Consider the following 20425-nt stretch of genomic DNA (forward strand, 5'->3'; position numbering starts at 1 on the left):
GCATCTCAGCAACAGTTCCCTGTTCCTCATCTTCCCTCTGTTGTTCTACCTGGACTGACTCGTACCGATTTCTCACAGACACCTGTCCTGAATTCTGATCCTGAATAGAGCCCTTAGCCTGCAATCTCCTTCCCCTTAGAACATTAGACCACCTGTCTTCTACAACTCCCCCCTTTCCTTCCCCTCCCTCTTGTACACCTACTGTAACCTGTACATTGTTTGAGGGAGTCCTATCTTCCTTCCTGTCTTCTGTGAGAATCCTAATTATCTCCCTCAAACTTTCCAACTCCTCCCTCATACCCCTCAATGCCTCGTCACACCCACAGTTCGTACATGTGCGCTCCTTACCCATTCTTTATGGGAAAAAAATGAAATTAAAAATAAGATAACTTATTTGCAAAAAATAAATGAATGGAGGGATATATTGTCTGGGATAGTACTCAATGATCTTACTACAATAAGATAATTAATAGACGACTACACTACAATACTACTTAGTCATGCTCTAATGTTACTGCTGAACAATTTTATGAGTTTTCTATATTGGAATCCTTCATATTTAGTTTTCTTCCTACTCTGTGATATTAGGGCATTTAATGTAAAGCGAGTCCTCCTTTCTTTCATGACTCCCTCTTTTATTTTTCAACCAATCGTTCCTTTACGACTTTTTCTCATTTTTATAATCATCTTCACAATTTTCCTTGTCGATATGGACCGACGACCATGAGTTTTTACACCTTAAGACAATCATGGCAAAATCTATCGCCAGTTAACATGATTGAACAATACTTCCATGTTAGCAATGCTTGGTGTTGATATAGGCTAAGCAGCAAAAGTCTAAATTTATCTAAATTTGCCAGGCTGAGTGGCTCAGATGGTTGAGGCGCTGGCCTTCTGACCCCAACTTGGCAGGTTCAATGCTGGCTCAGTCTGGTGATATTTGAAGGTGCTCAAACACGTCAGCCTTGTGTCGGTAGATTTACTGGCATGTAAAAGACCTCCTGTGGGACTAAATTCCGGCACCTCAGCGTCTCCAAAAACAGTAAAAAAGTAGTTAGTGGGACGTACAGCCAATCAAATTATTATTCTCTCTAAATTCATGAATTATATTATTACAGTTGCCCCCTGTTGGTGGTGGGCGGTAGAATAACACCCACGGTATCCCCTGCCTCTCGTAAGAGGTGACTAAATGTGGTCCCAAGGGATCTGAACTTGGATGGGTGGGTTGGTGACCAGGAGGCCCTGAGTCCTTGCATTGTTTTCACTTATATCAGGCTCCTCACTTTCATCTATTCCATCCGACCTCCTCTGGACAACACTTGTCCTCTTCTGACCCCAACAGTATTACGTATGGAAGCCTAGGGAATCTTTCATTTTCACGCCCTTCGTGGTCCTTGTCTTTCTTAGACCAATACTTTCATTCTTCGAAGTGTTGGACCCCTTCCATTTTTTTCTCTATGATTAGTGTTATAAAGAGGATGGTTGCCTAGCTGAACTTCCTCTTACAACAATCGCCACCACCACCACCACCACCAATCTTATCTTAGTCGGCATGGTAAAACTGAATAAGTCATAAATGATCGGAAATTTTATTCTCTATAACTTTTCTTATGTAGTACTTTTCAATAGGACCAATAACACAGATAATTACAAATTGAATTTAGGTGCCTTCCAATAAACTACCATTTCAATCAGAATGAGTAAAATTATTTACAATGCGAGTATTTTCATTTGATTCCTTTACCCTTTTATCTGAGACCTTGTTAGTTATTTTTAGTTTCATTTTAATTCAATAAACACACTGTCTTTCCATTTATCCCTTCGTTATTTAGTATTTTTTTTAGAGCAGTTGCCTGTATACAGTAGTTAGTGTGTTTATGTTAGGTACTGGGTTCAACTTCAAACGGGTTTACGTTTGTTCCGGCTGGAATTCACGGCCCGTTAGCTAATAGTTTGGTATGCTACCACTGCACTCATACTTCTGCTACTTCAGCTGTATTCTGCCTATGATTCTTGGTTGGCATTTTTACTGGCTAACGGGTTCATCACAGTAATAGAGCAAATGGTAGGACGATTATGTGTTGTGAAGCACATAAGATGAAAACAGCACAGAAGATAAATATTAAAAAGCACACTTAGACTACAGTACAAAATTACTTGTATAGGAAGGTTTACGTTAGGATGTGTGACTTCACCGGGCCTGAGCCTCGTGGGGTTGTGATGGCGCCTATCCATCAGGCACCACTGCAAGTCCAGTCATTGGCCACTAGGCCGCTGAGGCGCCTCGGGGTGCGTAGAAACTATGAGTCCTGTAGGCCGACAGCCTTCCACATCTGGAGGCTTTGACGAGCTTCGAGAGGCCAATGTATCTCGAAGGGCCAGCCGCAGGTATATAAGACAGGACTGACTTGCCAGTCGGGCAGTTCAGTCAGTGTGTAAGGATGAGCTCCGTCAGCTCGTGGAGTTGCCAACTGGTAGCCAAGAGTGAGCGACACCCTCGAGTTGAGTGGGGCAGTCTGTGGAGTGTTCTTCTGTCAAACTGTAGACCCATTCTGACACCTGTCACTGTGAGTTTTGTCCCTTGAGGCTAGCTGCTGGAGCAGAGCATTGCAAGTGTTCTGGAACAGCTGTGGAAGGGAATACTGGAATGTCCGCATGGGGCAATGAACCGAGTTCTATCGGAGTGTGGAGAGCGAACATCATCCTGAGTGGAAAGACTTTTGTGCACGGGCTACGAACTGTGGGCTGACAGTGGCAACGAGAGGACTGTATGACTGACGGAGTCTGTAGTGTGAGTGATTGCAGTCTTTGTGTATTAGTGTAAATGAACAGTGAGAATAGGAGAGCGCGCGTACTGTGTAATTGTGCGTCATGAGTGTAAGTTGTGAGCTCGGTAATCCTGTGTGTTAATGCGTAGTCTTAGTAACTGATGATAAATTTTAGAACTAAAATGCTGCCAGGTTCTTTCTTCATTTTTTTTGCCCCAGTGTGCCAATTTGGGCTCATCAGTTGGTAACTAGCACACTACCAAGACGCAGGGCTAGTGCATACAGTAGCGGCCACTGCATAGGCTACTTGGAGCCACAGGCAGTGTCACTGCACTATGAGAGACTAGTTAAAAACTGATGAGCCCAGATATGCGCACTGGTGCAAAACGCAAGCAACCAAGAATGAGTTAGCTGGAATATTTTTGATGTCCAATAGTGGACCATTTATATTGGAATTATGATATTGCTCATTCAGGTTCCCTATGTGAATCAATATCTAAATCGTGGTATATTTCGAGCTGTCAGCAGAGAGATGGGTGGAATGACTTTAGTAGACGAATAGGCTTGAGTGAAGCTTTTAAAGGTAGGAAAAACTATAATATGAAGGATAACGTTAGATTTCAAGCAGACAAATTGGGGCAAATATTAATTTAGAGGATGAGGAGTAAGGGACCGGAATACATTATCAAGGGTTATGTTCGATACATTTCCAAATTCTTTAAAATAGCCCCACATGAAGATCACTGATGATTGATTGACTGACTGATGATCCAACATACGAGACACTGTCCAAGTTTGCACTGCCTTACGATTTTGGTCTTATCATGAATACAACATAAAATCCTTTCCAAACTTCATATTTACCGGGCGAGTTGGCCGTGCGGTTAGGGGCGCGCAGATGTGAGCTTGCATCTGGGAGATAGTGGGTTTGAATCCCACTGCCGGCAGCCCTGATGATGGTCTTCCGTGGTTTCCCATTTTCACACCAGGCAAATGCTGGGGCTGTACCTTAATTAAGGCCACGGCCACTTCCTTCCAACTCCTAGACCTTTCCTTTCCCATCGTTGCCATAAGACCTACCTGTGTTGGTGCAACGTAAATCCGCTAGCAAAAAAAAAAACTTCACATTTTGTTAAACAACATTCTTTTATCACACAATTTTATTTAAATCTTCATCTCAACTTCACTTATTGTCTCAATATTTACTTCACAAGTGGAAGCAACCCCTGGTTGGTTCTTTAACGTCACAGGCCTAATCCTCTTAAGCTCACCATCAGGGAACGGATTTATATGTAAATACATGTCTCTTTAGAAAGCTAAAATTAATTATATTTTGCATTATCTTTACGAATCATGAGTTTGGAGTTGAAAAATGGAGTATTCATTTTCCATATTTTTCTATATTTTGGAATTCTTCGTCATTAAAATCAATATAGTCCATATTTCGGCTAAAAAGTATTAAATTATATTAAATTAGCAGTCCTCTCAATAATGGAGAAATAAATTAAAAATCTACATTCGAAAAATTAATATTTTAACTGGTGTGCAGGTCATTATCACGCCTGTCCACGTCTGGGCTGATAAGTTGATATGCGGTGCGAAGAAAGAGAGAGGTTAAGCCCGGAAGTGGTGGAGATCAGCCGGTCAGTGTTATCTGAATCACACTTACAGCACTGATAAGCTGCATTACATAACATCGACTGTGCCTGTGCCATAATTTCGTAACTAGGGAAATCTCATTCATCGACGATGTGCTAGTGATTTCCGGATTAGCTCGTAATTCGGGCATTCCCTTCGATTGCTCCACAACTCCATCTAGTTCACTACCAGTCAATCACAGTTTGAATTAGCAGTGAGACGGATCATAGTATTCTTGTACATTCAGTGTGTGCAGTTGTATATTGATATTCATTGAAGACATTAACGTTGTTACAATATGCCTAAAGTAGCTCAGTCAACCAGTTTAAAATTGAAAAGTTACGTATCAGAATTTAAAGAAGATGGTTTGTCAACTCACACTAAGATATTATTTTGTAATTTGTGTCATTGTACAGTGACATCTACTCAAAGGTTTCTTGTGCAACAGCACGTTTCAACCAGTAAACACCAGGCTAACAAACAACGGGATTCCAAGCAGAGACAGTTGTTTCTGACACAAGTGGAAGCAATGCCAGGACTCAGCTAAGGGCCCCAAGGTCGCCAACCCATGCTCCCAAGTTAATAGCTCATGGGGACCATTTTAGTCGCATCTTACAATAGGCAAAGGACACCGTGGGTATTATTTTACCCCCCACCCCCACCCCACAGGTAATATAGATCAGTCGCAGCAAATCAAGGGACAACTAGATTGGGTAAAACTTTACCAACTGGTTTGTAAAAGAGGTTTACAGCACAGCTAAAACGACGTAACATGAACATGACTATGGCTAGTGACAAGAACATGACAGAATACAAGATATATCCGGTTAGTTACCAAAAAACTGATGTGGATTGGTTAGGTCCAGCTAGTGACAATACCATTGGTCTGGAGACACCCAGGTTACGGCTGTGAAGTGGCCAGCAGGCCTCTGGCATCCCCAGGGGGAGTATTTTAGTGAAAAATACTGATAGTGACAGGTTAGGTTGAAATCCACTGAAAACCACTGATGGTAACAGGTTAAGTTATGATCCATCGAAAACAGGTTAGGTTGTGATCCACCGAAAACCACTGACAATCATAGGTCAGATTAGGCTCAATTAAGCGTGACAAAATTTCTAACTGACCTACTGTTGTCACTGAAACCACTGTAGGTGACAACAAATAAATGCAATAAACATAACTGAATCATTTATTGGTCTATCAAAGTTTTGGCCAGCACACAAGAGAGGAACTAGCGAACCAACACCATAAATACATACTTTACAGCAATCTGTAAAAAACAATATTAATTTATGTTACTAATTTTTCTTTAAAGGAAAGATCTGTTAGGGTGTTGTAGGATAAAAATAGAATACGTCTAAGTAGTATTATAGTGTAGTAGTATATTAATTACCTAATTGTCGTGTGATCTTTGAGTACTATCCTAGACAATATTTATTTTCGTTCATTATTTTTTTTGCACAAAGCAAGTTATTTTACTTTTCCTTTTGTCCGTAAAGAATGACTATAAGAGTGAGAGTGTAGGAACCGTGGGTATGGTGATGCACTGAGGGGTATGAATGAGGAGTTGGAGAGTTTGAGGGAGATAATTAGGATTCTCACAGAAGGCAGGAATGAAGATAGGCCTCCCTCAAACAATGTACAGGTTACAGCAGGTGTAAAAGAGGGATGGAAAAGAAAGGGGGGAACTGTAGAAGACAGGTGGTCTAATGTTCTAAGGGGAAGGAGATTGCAGGCTAAAGAGCTCTATTCAGGGTCAGAATTCAGGACAGGTGTCTGTGAGAAATCGGTACGAGCCACTCCAGGTAGAGCACCAGAGGGAAGATGAAGAACAGGGAACTGTTGCTGAGATGAGTGGAAGTAGGAGGAAGGGAAAAGGTAGGAAAGGGAAATGTAGAGTAGATGATAGGAAAAGACAGGTGGAATAGGGTCATGGGAGGGAGAAAAAGGGAGGAGGAAGTAGCTTCTGCAGCTAGCAGGAAAGATAGGGCTGACCAGGCGGGGAGGGGATCAAAGGAGGTGGGTAGGGTTGAGACTCTGGTCATCGAAGATTCCATCGTTAGACACGTGGGGAAAGTATGTCGAGGAAAGGGAACCAGGGTAGAGTGTTAACCAGAAATTAGGTTGAGGCAGATGCTGAGAAAAGTAGAAGGAGGAGGGGAAGGAGAAGGTGGTAGTGTTTCACGTTGGTACCAACAGCGTAAGGGAAGCTAATATAAGTACCAACATAGTTGGGGATGTGTGGGATCTGGTAAATGCAGCACGGGTGATGTTTAAGAAAGCAGAGATTGTTAGTAGTGGAATACTGTGCAGGAGGGATATTAACTGGAGGGTGATTGGGGATTTCAACGAGACTATGGAGTGGTAACGTGGAAGACTGGGAGTGAAATTTCTAGACCCTAATGGGTGGGTAGGAGATAGGGATCTGTGCTCAGATGGCCTTCACTTAAACCGCAGTGGTACGAATAAGTTAGGAAATTTGTTCAGAAGGGTAATAGGGAGGTACATTCAGGGAAACGGGGTTGTCTAGGGAGCGGTGATGAGGGAACAGAGATCTGGAAGTAAAGTAGGGATGACATAAAAATGTTAGTGTTGAACTCTAGAAGTTTTGTAAAGAAAGGAATAGAATTTAATATATATATATAAATATATATTTACCACATATTGTAATATGAGTTGAATCATGGCTGAGAAATGATATAATGGATGCAGAAATTTTCTCACGGAACTCGAATGTGTATCGCAGAGATAGGCTAGGAATGGTGAGAGGGGAAGTATTCATTCTGGTGAAAGAAGAATTTGTAAGTTACGAAAAAGTTAAAGATGACAAACATGAAATTCTAGGTCCAAGGCTCATTTCTAAAGATAATAGGCAACTTGATGTCTTTGGAGTGTAGAGACCAGGAAAGGGTAGCGCTGACAAAGATTCAGAATTATTTGATAAGATCATCAGCTATGTTTGAAATGACATGGACAGGAATGTGATTGTAGCGGGAGATCTACATTTACCAAATGTCAATAGGGAAGGAAATGCAAACGACAGAAAGCATGACCAACAAATGGCAAATAAGCTAATATGGGAAGGACAGCTGATTCAGAAAGTGACGGAACCAACTAGAGGGAAAAATATCGTGGACGTGGTACTGATAAAACCAGATGTGCTCAATAAAGAAAACGAAGTAATAGATGCTATTAATGATCATGAAGCTGGTTTTTTTTTTTTTCGTAATTAAAAATAAATGTGATAGAGAGGAAGGTTTTTTAAAAGTAGGACTATTAGGCAGTACCACATGGCTGATAAAGAAGGCATGAGGCAGTTTTTAAAAAGCAATTATGATCGGTGGAAAACGGTAAAATAAGAATGTAAACAGACTCTCGAATGGGTTTAAAGAAATTGTTGAGGAATGTGAAAACAGGTTTGTACCTTTAAAGGTGGTATGGAATGATAACGACCCACCTTATTATAATAGAGAAATAAAGAGACTAAGAAGGAGGTGCAGGTTGGAAAGAAATAGAGTTAGAAATGGCTCTGGAAGTAAGGAGAAATTGAAGGAACTTACTACGAAATAGAATCTAGCACAGAAGGCAGCTAAGGATAACATGATGGCAAGCATAACTGGCAGTCATACAAATTTTAGTGAAAAATGGAAGGGTATGTATAGGTATTTTAAGGCAGAGACAGGTTCCAAGGACATTCCAGGAATAAATAATGAACAAGGAGAGTGTGTATGTAAGGATCTTCAAAAGGCAGAAGTATTCAGTCAGCAGTATGTAAAGATTGTTGGTTACAAGGAAAATGTCCAGATAGAGGAGGTGACTAATGCTAAAGAAGTAATAAAATTTACGTATGATAACAATGATATTTACAATAAGATACAAATGTTGAAAACTAGAAAAGCGGCTGGAATTGATAAGATTTCTGGGAATATACTAACGACAATGGGTTGGGATTGTTGATTATTGTTTGGCTGAAGGAGCTATACCAAATGAATGGAGAGTTGCTATAGTAGCCCCTGTGTATAAAGGAAGGGGTAATAGACATAAAACCGGGCGAGTTGGCCGTGCGCGTAGAGGCGCGCGGCTGTGAGCTTGCATCCGGGAGATAGTAGGTTCGAATCCCACTATCGGCAACCCTGAAAATGGTTTTCCGTGGTTTCCCATTTTCACACCAGGCAAATGCTGGGGCTGTACCTTAATTAAGGCCACAGCCGCTTCCTTCCAACTCCTAGGCCTTTCCTATCCCATCGTCGTCATAAGACCTATCTGTGTCGGCGCGACGTAAAGCCCCTAGCAAAGAAAAAAGAGGACATAAAGCTGAAAATTACAAGCCAGTAAGTTTGACATGCGTTGCATGTAAGCTTTGGGAAAGCATTCTTTCTTATTACATTAGACATGTTTACGAAATTAATAACTGGTTCGACAGAAGGCAATTCGGATTTAGAAAACGTTATTCCACTGAGCTCAACTTGTAGGATTCCAGCAAGATATAGCAGATATTTTGGATTCTGGAGGTAAAATGGACTGCTTCGTGATTGACCTGTCTAAAGTATTTGATAGGGTGGATCATGGGAGACTACTGGCAAAAATGAGTGCAATTGGACGAGTGCAATTGGACTAGACAAAAGAGTGACTGAATGGGTTGCTATATTTCTAGAAAATAGAATTCGGAAAATTAGAGTAGGCGAAGCTTTATCTGACCCTGTAATAATTAAGAGGGGAATTCCTCAAGGCAGTATTATTGGACCTTTATGTTTTCTTATATATATAAATGATTTGAGTAAAGGAGTGGAATCAGAGGTAAGGCTTTTTGCGGATTATGTTATTCTGTATAGAGTAATAAATAAGTTACAAGATTCTGAGCAACTGCAAAATGACCTCGATAATGTTGTGAGATGGACAGTAGGCAAAGGTATGATGATAAACGGGGTTAAAAGTCAGGTTGTGAATTTCGCAAATAGGAAAAGTCCTCTGAGTTTTAATTACTGCGTTGATGGGGTGAAAGTTCCTTTTGGGGATCATTGTAAGTATCTGGTTGTTAATATAAGGAATGATCTTCATTGGGGTAATCACATAAATGGGATTGTAAATAAAGGATACAGATCTCTGCACATGGTTATGAGGGTGTTTAGGGGTTGTAGCAAGGATGTAAAGGAGAGGACTTATAAGTCTCTGGGAACCAGAGTATGGTTCCAGTGTATGGGACCCTCACCAGGATTATTTGATAAGAACTGGAAAAAATCCAAAGAAAAGCAGCTCGATATGTTCTGGGTGATTTCCGACAAAAGAGTAGCTTTAGAAAAATGTTGCATAGTTTGGGCTGGGAAGAACTGGGAGAAAGGAGACGGGCTGCTCGACTGTGTGGTATGTAAAAAAAAAAAGATCAGATGTAAGGCTTTTCAGGCGTTTGCTCTATTAACCAGCGTTTCGTTGGTATGTTCTGAGCTGTCAGCGGAGAAATGGATTGGATGACGTTAGTAGACGAATAATAAGTGTGAGTGGCATCTTTAAAAGTACGAAAGATCACAATATGAAGATAAAGTTGGAATAGAAGAGGATAAATTGGGGTAAATATTCATTTATAGGAAGGAGAGTTAGGGATTGGAATAACTTAGCAACGGAGATGTTCAATAAATTTCCAATGTCATTGAAATAATTTAAGAAAAGGGTAGGAAAACAACAGATAGGGAATCTGCCACCTGGGTGACTGCCCTAAATGCAGATCAGTATTGACTGATGATTGAAATATCCAGGCAACTAAGTTTTCCCACTATTATTGTGCAAAATAGAAACTTATTATTTTTGATAAAAAAACACACACACAGAGAGAGAGAGAGAGAGAGTGTGTGTGTTAAACAGCGGCTCATGATCTCATGGGTAAGTTGCCCAACCTCACCAAACTATGTTCCGGACTATTTGTGTTTTAAAAAATGACTTTGTTCTCGGTGATTTTGTAATTTTTGTTGGAATATAAATGTGGCTGAAATGAAGGTGGATAAGTTTTAAGGTCTCCTTTTTCTTTACGAGGAATGTGTTGTCGTAATGAAACTCGTGATTTGGTTTCATGTACATGTTACCATTTCACAAATTTATGTCGACTGCAATTCAGCTTCACACGACAAGCGCCATCTTTCAGGGTAAATGCATATTATTTTGCAATGCCATCTATTTTAATGGAAATATAGGCTACTGTGTATCCATATAGCCGATATATACAACTTTCAATTAATGTACCTTTTCTATATGTAATTAATATTACATAAATGTATATCTATATATATATAAAATAACTTGTCCTGACTGACTGATTCATCACTGCCGAGCCAAGACTACTGGACATAATGAAATGAAATTTTGGGGATACATTCATATTACGATGTATGTGCTCGCTAAGAGAGGATTTTTGGATATTCCGTCGCTAAGGGGTTGAAAACGGGGGTGAAATTTTAAAATGAGTGTATCTATATCTCAAAACTTTAAAAGTGTACAGATATAAAAATTGGTATTTATAATCTTCTTTAAAAATAAGGGAACACGTATTTTTTTGTATTCAGAAAATCCCCATAGGAGGGGTGAATAAGGGTGAAAAAGGGGTTGAATGCCTTTAGTCAGGATACCGGTACTTAAATCTCAGAAAGTGAAGATACTACAGACCTGAAAATTTGTACTTTTGATCTCTTTTAAAAATTAAGAAACACGTATTTTTTGTTTTTGGAAAATCCAATTAATGGGAGGGTGAAAAGGGGGCTGAATTTTTAAAACGTGCGTATCTATATCTCAAAACTTTGAAAGTTTACAGATGTAAAAATTGGTATTTAGAATCCTCATTAAAAATAAAGGAACACGTATTTTTTGTTTTCGGAAAATCCCAATAGGAGGGATGAAAAGGGGTGAAAATAGGTTGAATGCCTTTAATGAGGATACTTATATCTCAGAAAATGAAGATATTACAGACCTGAAAATTGGTGTTTGGGATCTCCTTTAAAAATAAAGAAACATGTATTTTTTGTTTTTGGAAAATCCAATTAATGGGGGGGTGAAAAGGGGGTGAATTTTTATAATCAGTGTATCTATATCTCAAAACTTTTAAAGTTTATACATGTAAAAATTGGTATTTAGAATCTCCTTTAAAAATAAAGAAAGGTGTATTTTTTGTTTTTGGAAAATCCCAATAGGAGGGGAGAAACAGGGGTTGAATGCCTTTAATGAGGATACTTAAATCTCAGAAACTGAAGATATTACAGACCTGAAAATTGGTATTTGGGATCTCCTTTAAAAATAAAGAAACTTTCTTTGCTTTTGGAAAATCCAAATAGTGGAGGGGGGTGAAAAGGGGTTGGATTTTTAAAATGAGTATCTACATCTCAAAACTTTAAAAGTTTGCGCATGTAAAAATTGATATTTAGAATCCGCTTGAAAAATAAAGGAACACTTATTTGTTTTTGTTATCTGTAAGTCCCAATAGGAGGGGTTAAAAGAGTGAATATTGGGTTGAATGACTTTAATGAGGATACATGTATTTCAGAAACTGAAGATATTACAGAACTAAAAATTTGTATATGGGATCTCCTTTAAACATAAAGAAACACGTATTTTTTTGTTTTTGGAAAATCCAAATATCAAATTTCACGTCTGTAACATCTTCATTTTTGAGATAACAGTAGCCTAATTAAAAGAATTAAACACCATTTTCAGTCACTTTTACAGGAGTGACAAATTGGAGTGAATTTTTTGAAAGACTACATCTACAGAATATCTGAGAAGCATAGAATGTTACCAACGTAAAAAGTGATATTTGGAATCTCCTGTAAATGTAAAGAAACATACGTGATTTGTTTATGGAAGCTCCTCTTAAGGGGAACTAAAAAGGGGGTGAAATTTTAAAATGAGAATTTATACAGTATATCTCAAAAACTTAACATGTTACAGAAGTGAAAAATGGTATTTTCATCTCTATTAAAAATGAAGAAACGTGTATTTTTAGTTTTCGGAAATAACACTTGGGTGGACGTTGGGGGGGGGGTAAAAGTGACTGAAAATGGTGTTTAATTCTTTTAATTAGGCTACTGTTATCTCAAAAATGAAGATGTTACAGACGTGAAATTTGATATTTGTAATCTGCTTTAAAAGTAAAGGAACACCTATTCTCGGAAAATCCAACGAATGGGGTGGGGGGAGGTGAAAGAATTTAAAATTAATTGACTTAATTGTATGAGAATACTTACATCTAATAAAAACTAATGTTGTTAGGGCCTACAGATGTGAAAATTGGTATTTAGTAATTTCAAAACAAAGAAAAACCCGTTTTGTGGGGGGATCATCTTGGGGGGCGGGAGTGAAAAGGAATTAAATTCCTTTCATGACACATAAATCAAAAACTGAAGAAGTTAGAGTCGTGATAATTGGTATTTAGAAGATCTTTTACTATTAAAGAAACAAGTATTTTTTGCTGGAAAATTCACTTGGGGGGGAGGAGTGTGTAAGTGAATAAAAGTGAATTATTTTTATCTCAAAACTGAAGGTAATAGACATGAACCATGGTGTTTGGAATCTCCTTTAAACATAAAGAAACACACCTTCTTTTAGTTTTTTGGAGGGGGAGGGGTAAAGAAACTTAACGGCGGTGGGTTGTAAAAGGAGGTGAGACTAACTGATTTTACTGTTCATAATGTATTTATAAGGAGCCCCCGTTTCTCAGGCGGCAGCGCGCCGGCCTCTCACAGCTGGGTTCCGTGGTTCAAATCCCGGTCTCTCCATGTGACATTCGTGCTGGGCAAACCGGATGCGGGACAGGTTTTTCTCCTGATACTCTGGTTTTCCCTGTCATCATTCATTCCAGCAACACTGTCCAATATCATTTCATTTCATTTGTCATTCATTAATCATTGCCCCAGAGGAGTGCGACAGGTTTTGGCAGCCGGCACAATTCCTATTGTCACTGCTAGATGGGGGCTTTATTCATTCCATTCCTGACCCTGTCGAATGACTGGAAACAGGCTGTAGATTTTCGATGTACTTATTCTGATCATAAACCGATCATTTTTAATCTTTCCTGGGTTCGTTTTTCAAGAGCCATCTTTTTCTTCAGAGAACGTTCTTAGATTCTCGTGGCATATATATAAAACTTTAAACACATTTGAAATAAACGATAGGAATGAGATTGACCGTCCAATTGTTCACCTCTATAATAAGGTCAATAATGCACAGAAGTAAGTCATTCGTATCGCCAGAATCCCGCACACTTGCCTACGCGCGACAATATTGTGCTGGTCACATTCTCAAAAATGACAATGGCAGCAGATCAGATGTAATTTATCGCCAAGTAGCGGTCTTTCATCTTGCTGTGGGGTCCAGAATATATAGTAATAATAATAATAATAATAATAATAATAATAATAATAATGTTCTGGACCGTCGTCAAATATGCGGACCGCGCTGGAAACGGGTCCTGGAGGGGTAATGACTAAGAATGCAGTCCGGCCGCGGGTTCAGTATCGCCAAGGCACCCAAGACGACACCACGCTGGATCTCCTGAAGGATTTAATCCATATTAAAAATGCTTATAGGAAAAGATGGCAAAGATTTAGGGACCCAACTGACCGGGTGAAATACCTGGACCTAGCCCGGGAAGTACGAAATCGATTGCTGGAAAGAAAGGTTGAAAAATGGGAGGAAACTTGCCGTAATCTATTAGAAAACAAATCGGATCGCGAATTTTGGCGGATTCTCTCAGAAAACGAGTCAGATCGCGAATTTCGGCGGATTATATATTTAAAAAACAAGCATTCCATTCTAAATTTCAGTATAATACCATAGCGAAGCACGGGTATCTTGCTAGTATATATAACTATTGTAACTGACCAAAATTTCTTACTAAAAATTATCAACTAATATAAAATCGATCTTAAATATGGCCTTTATTCCAAAATTTTAAAATTTCAGGTAATTTCAAAATTGTTGCTAATTTATATCAACTACATCTATTTTAATATTTTTTTTCTGAACCTCAAAATTTCCAAAAATTGCTGGCGACCATGTTAGCCAAATGGTAAAGCTAAGAGACCACAGACTTCGACATGGTGGTTTGCATCGACCCGTCACCAGGAATTTATACAGGCAAGTTAAATTTGTGTATGATGCAAATAAATGTAGGATACGAGGAGAAAGGTGAAGTGAAGGAGGGAGAAGGAGTGTGATGAAATAAGAGAACATTAAATCTGTAAAATTAATCACAAATTTTAAATTTTCCCCCCACCCGAAATTGCTATTACCCAGGCAAGTCTTGCAAGTGTACCATCATAGATGTGCCGGTGCATTCTGGCCTTGTTCTGAAAGTTCAGATGTTATTCTGTCTTTTGTCTGTTCCCAGTTATCCTGGTATTTTCAAAATTTTGTATTAACCTGCAGAGCCAGGGATGTCCCTGTTAATAAGTCTTAAAATTGATTACTATAATTATGAGTTAAACTTATAATGCAATTGCCAATCTTAACTGTCAAGATGAATTTAGAACTTGTACAAGGAATCTGAACCACCTTTGGGCAAGGGAGAGGTATATGCTGACAGTGACTCCCTCTTGCCTCAAATATGAGAAAGAAAGAAAGTAAATTTCAATTACCTATGTATTCTCAGTTCCAATGGATCTACCAGACCCTTTCATTAAGAATTATTCCCAACATACACAAGAAAGTTAGGTCTGTGATAATTTCAAAGTCACACTAAGTCCTTATCAGTCCCACTATGGTTAACTACAGACAGTGCTCGTAATAAAAAATTGAGAGCTTTGTTAAAAAAGATAAGCATGCTTGGATAATGATGCTCAGTAAGCACCTAATGGGTTCAAGGCATCTTATACACACTGGCAACAACTTTGCATGCTAAGCTTTTTCACAAACTTTCAATCATTAATGGTTACAGACTATTAAATTACAGACATACCAATCTGTGCACATTTAAATTAATTTGTATGGTGGCAAATGAAAGATACTGTGAGCCTGTTAAGTCACATTTCTCCAAGTTCTACTTCCAAAATACTGAAGTCTACTAAGAGAATTTTTAATCAGTCACTTTCTGTGGAGTTACAGCACTGTTTTCAGTGGCATATGAAGAACTAACATGTGTATGAGCTAACTTAAATAAAAATAAATAAGCATACACAAGTTTTCTAAAAAACTATAACATAGGAACCGGGACATGCTAAGGCAAAGGAAAGTCATTTTTATCAAGTGAATAAAATTGAGTTTCTGGTAAAATAAACTTGAGGGAAGAAGTAAACTACTTAAGCATTAAAATAGTATCCAATAACACTACTGCAGATTTCTCATAATTTCATATTATCCCTACATCACTAACCATTCATCTGTGGGATAATGCACGGAGAGATGAATATTCTGCTCGCACACTTCCTGTAACAACTATTGCTTTTCCTTCTCAGTACCTTTCCGGTATGCACCCTTACCTGAGAAAGCCTGGAAGTTCTTTGGTGGCCAATTTCATTTTCGTGTTACGGAAATGCCGTCATCTAAGGAACGAACAGTAATAACGTGACAGTACGGACTGTAGAAGAAGGACGCAACACTGCCTTCTATCTATTTCTTTCTACATAATTAACATGTTCCTTGACAATGGTTACATAGTATACTGCCACAATATTCTGAGGAAAGGAGAAAAACTAGTCTCACGAACGACCTATGCGCAGCAGCTGAATGATGATCTGATTACACCCCCCATCTTCCAGCACTGGCTTACGCAGCCAACTTTGCCATGGCTGATGAGAGCAATGTTAGGTGAAGTACTGAAAGTAAATGCAAAAATACACAAACTTGAACAGGAGCAACCACACAAGAAGAAAATCTGTCTCTTTTCTCCTTCAGTGTTGCAGGGTCGCTTCTTTTGCACTGCTTGCAGTCAGGCAGTGGTGACCACCGATCAAATACCTTAACAGAGTGTTTAAGTGATATGTAGGTAGTTAAGAGCAAATATACAGAACTTTAAGTGAACCATCATTCACAAACATTAATAAGACATGCTTAAAGTAGGACACAAATGCACCTATCGACCGAACTGCTAATAAAAAACATTTCATAATGGTCATCAAGTGTGATGCTGATTGATTTTTCCATAGAAATTGCAGTGGTGGAGAGATTGAATCCAGAGCAGAGTGAAAGAATGTTTTTGCAATTTTCTCCTTTTGAACGTATTGAAATTCTATTAGTGTATTGGTTACGATGGAGGTGTGCGGTGACAAAGAATCGAACAAGTGCTTTCAATGTAGTATAACAACTTTTAGGACTTCAAAAATATAAAAGTGTGCTTGTATCTGTGTATTTTTAAGTTTTGGTTTACCATTATTACATGCACAGAAGTGACAATTGCAGATATTGGTGGTTTCATTTGCGTAGTACCACAGACGAATGGTTAGTGATAACCTTGGTCGTGGGAGAGGTTAGTGATCAAGGGTTAAAAACACCGTGTCCAGGTCTATGTAATAATATGCAATGTGAAAAACTTACTTTACGTAAAGATGTACATGGTTTCCATTTATTTTTCTGCCAATTCTACTTTTGTAATGTCTTATGACTTTGCCAATAAGTTAACCTCCAACATTCGCTCAACGGCTTTCACAACACGATTTAACACAGATCCTCCAAACAAATCTTGGAATAATTATCTTCAGTAAGAAAATTCAGCAAAACACAGCCCAATTCATTTCCACTGATGATACTTCCACACTTACCAGAAAGCTAGTAAAAACGTAAAAATTCATCCACAGTCCTCAACCACTACTTCTTCTTCCTTCGTCGTGATTTGTTGGGCTTTTATTTGCACTTACCAAGTTTCCACGCCTTGTTGTTGAACTTCAACTGTTATTTGACAGCCTATTTTATGAGTTGAGGTAACATCAAATACAGTAGAGATAATACGCGACACTTACGGATTTCGCCATGCTAAAATGGGAGACAATTCGACAGTGGCGCTCATAGTGACTTGACCTGAACAAATCGCGCTAAATTCAAACATCAATGGAAATGTATATACGGAAATGGATAAATAAATTACGTCTAGAAAGAAAGTGTTATTCAGATATTAACTTCGAAGTTGCTAAAGCAATTCTGGATAGATGAATGAAGAATTATTTAAAAGGTTATTATTCAAAGACTGAAATTAGACATATAAACAAGAAGTGAAATGGACTGGTGTTAAATGTATTGATCTTTCATTTATGCATTACTTTTTTAGCTTTAGCATTCCTGCCTGAACTCTTACGGTTGGATTTGTCTTTTTTCTCATTTAAAAACATTGTATCATCACATTAAGACACTTGTCAATAAAAATATTGGCACATTCCTTACACATATGATGCAATGAATTAAAATTTGATAGCTGGACAATTTTCCTCTTAACATGAAGGCTACTAACAAAAATATAATCTATAAAATCCCGGCTTTAATCTGAGAAGAGGGATAAAGAAAGAAAAGTATGAAAATGTTGGCGGTTGTGATGCTTTAAGGAATATGTACGTACAATTAGAACAAAAATGTAACATACACTTGGCTGTATTGTCGAGGATTTCTAAAGTCGCTGGCCTGGAAATTATCTGAACAGATCTTATAATTCTTATATAAGCGTAACGTCCCTTCTTTCTTGTACACCTTATCCAAATCGCTTCTGTGACATTTCAAAATCCACAGATCACACCTACAACAACACATCGGTATTGAAGGTTAACTGCTGCACTATAGAATAAATTATGCGTATTACATTTTATGCCAGTTAAAATATGGGTCGAGCAGGTCAGAAGATTACGAAGTACTATACAAATCTCTGTCACTGGAAGAATATATATGCAAACACAATATTACTTACATGTTCTTGTCACGAGGGAACCTGAAGAACGACCGCTCATTTTTCTCTACTTCGTAATTACTGCAGCCAAACACAGCACATACCTTTCCCCTCATGTTGGGAGGAGATATCAAGGAATGACACACACTACTATTTATTTACGTCAACTCACTGAAAACGCATAAATAACACCAAAAACTTCACACAAAAATACACGTGCTCTCACGAGAGAATCAGTACTGTTCAGGTCTATCCGCTAGAGTGAACTCCAGTAGCTGTCCCCCGATATCTCGCTCAGTGTCGCGTATTATCTCTACTGCATTTGCTAACATCGTCTGCGTTTGATTCCAATAAATAAAGAACATCTTTTTATGTATTGATTTGTAACCTCGTTCGACTGTATTTCTCCAATGCATATGTCATATTATGATATTCATGATAGGGTGAGAGGGAATTTTATAAGATAGATTACATCGATGTAGATAGTCAGGTAATCTCTTAACAATCACCTGCGTAGAATAGATATATTAGGCAAGATCAATTGCTGTAAGAGATGTTGACGTAGTATTTCAAACTTTTGCACTGATAAAACACATGATTAGCACCGCCAATCGACTTGGTACAATGATATATAGGTGAATCCGTTAAAAGAAATCTGAATTTGTATTCCGAAGTAAATGGCTTTTAGTGCCATAAGTGTCCGAGGGACAAGTTCGGCTCGCCAGATGCAGGTCTTCTTATTTGACACCCGTAGGCAACCTGCGCGTCGTGACGACAATGGAATGATGATGAAGAAGACACATACACCCAGCCCCCGCGCCAGCGAAATTAACCAATTATGGTTAAAATTTCCGACCCTGCCGGGAATAGAACCCGGAACCTCTGTGACCAAAGACCAGCTCGCTAACCATTTAAACATGGAGCCGGATTATTCCGGGGTTTGTGCATCGTTGAAACGTAATCGAATTAGTGTGGTTATATCAAATACAGTAGACGTACCTATGCACTTCTAAAATACCTTGATTGATTACATATACTAGGCTGGATGTTGAAGTAAAGCTGAATATTGTTCTTATAATTACAGGGTTATAATCACCATACGGGATAGATTCATTCTTTCTTTCTTGAGGAGATTGGTTGGGATTGATTGTTCTATCTCCCAGTCACATGTCTTTCTGAATATCGCACTTAATTCACTTATAAGTTACACACGCATCACTAATAGTCTTTAGTATAATTAAAATACTTGATAGCAGGTAATACTATGAAAAAGGTATATGGCGCACAAAAACGAGGGACGTTATGCTCGCCCAGGCAACTTATAGAAGTGTCACTTCCAAGCATTCATGAAAAACAACTGAATTACTATCGCGTGATTACAACTTTATTTGAGTGGAATCAAGGTACTCGTTAAGAATAGTGATGATTTGTGGTGAAGGTTGGAATAGCAAGATTGAAATACTCGTGGGCAAAGGTATGTTAAGACTGATTAATTTCCGCATTAAGAGTCTCTGTTGAGGCGCACATTGGGGGCATTAAAGAAATAAATGATCACTGTCGCCATTATTATATCCACAAGAACAAGAAGGGCTATTTGTTATTTGAAAGCGACATTGATAAACAGGGGTTAGTGCAGGATTAAAACGTAACCTTATAATATTAATAATATGGCGTCGCGTGCACTTACCGTTGGCAAACCATGGTTGTTTCGGAATGGTAGGCTGCAATTGATAATAGCGTTGCCCCTTCGTACCGGCAGAAAATCGCCATATTGTGTTCCACGCTTGATGAGCATCCTGTTTAATACGTGAAAAGAAATCAGAAACCGGGATTTTAAGTTGCAGTACATGTGTGATATCAGCACATGCCTCTTTGGCTGATAAATCGGCTATATCATTACCTTCGTGAGTAGAGGATCTAGAAGAAAGCTGGACCAGAGTTTCGATAGAAGAATTCTGGACCAGCGGCAGCCACTGCGCATGCCCCCGTACGCTTCACTCCCTGAAGGGGCCTCTCACTTGGCAAGGCGTGTGTGGAATGTTAACTACACATACTGCAAGGTCTTAATGTGAGAGGTAATTAATTCTTGAAAGGTGTGGGGAGGCAAGGTGCTGTGACTGGATTTTGCTGGAGTAGCTTTCACTGGCTAAGGGGGTCAACCACATGTAGAATGAGGAC

The 20425-nt window shown here is 38.7% G+C and overlaps 1 protein-coding gene across 5 annotated transcripts in view; it reads right to left on the minus strand.

Annotated features, from left to right (window-relative positions):
- Positions 1–17343, minus strand: part of LOC136864912 (SAP30-binding protein) — a 29580-nt gene extending 12237 nt beyond the window's left edge. Inside the window, exons 1-2 of one of the 5 annotated variants that reach the window (XM_067142324.2) lie at positions 16915–17222; positions 16225–16338 (exon numbers count right to left, since the gene is read on the minus strand). The gene's annotated coding sequence lies outside the window, so the exon portion shown is untranslated. Of the gene's footprint in view, positions 1–16224; positions 16339–16914 lie in introns of all 5 variants that reach the window. The other 4 variants (XM_067142325.2, XM_067142326.2, XM_067142322.2 and 1 more) reach the window with 4 other exon arrangements.
- Positions 17344–20425: the final 3082 nt, after the last annotated feature.

This window comes from Anabrus simplex, chromosome 2 (genome assembly GCF_040414725.1).
Source record: "Anabrus simplex isolate iqAnaSimp1 chromosome 2, ASM4041472v1, whole genome shotgun sequence".
Taxonomy (NCBI): Eukaryota; Metazoa; Arthropoda; class Insecta; order Orthoptera; family Tettigoniidae; genus Anabrus; species Anabrus simplex.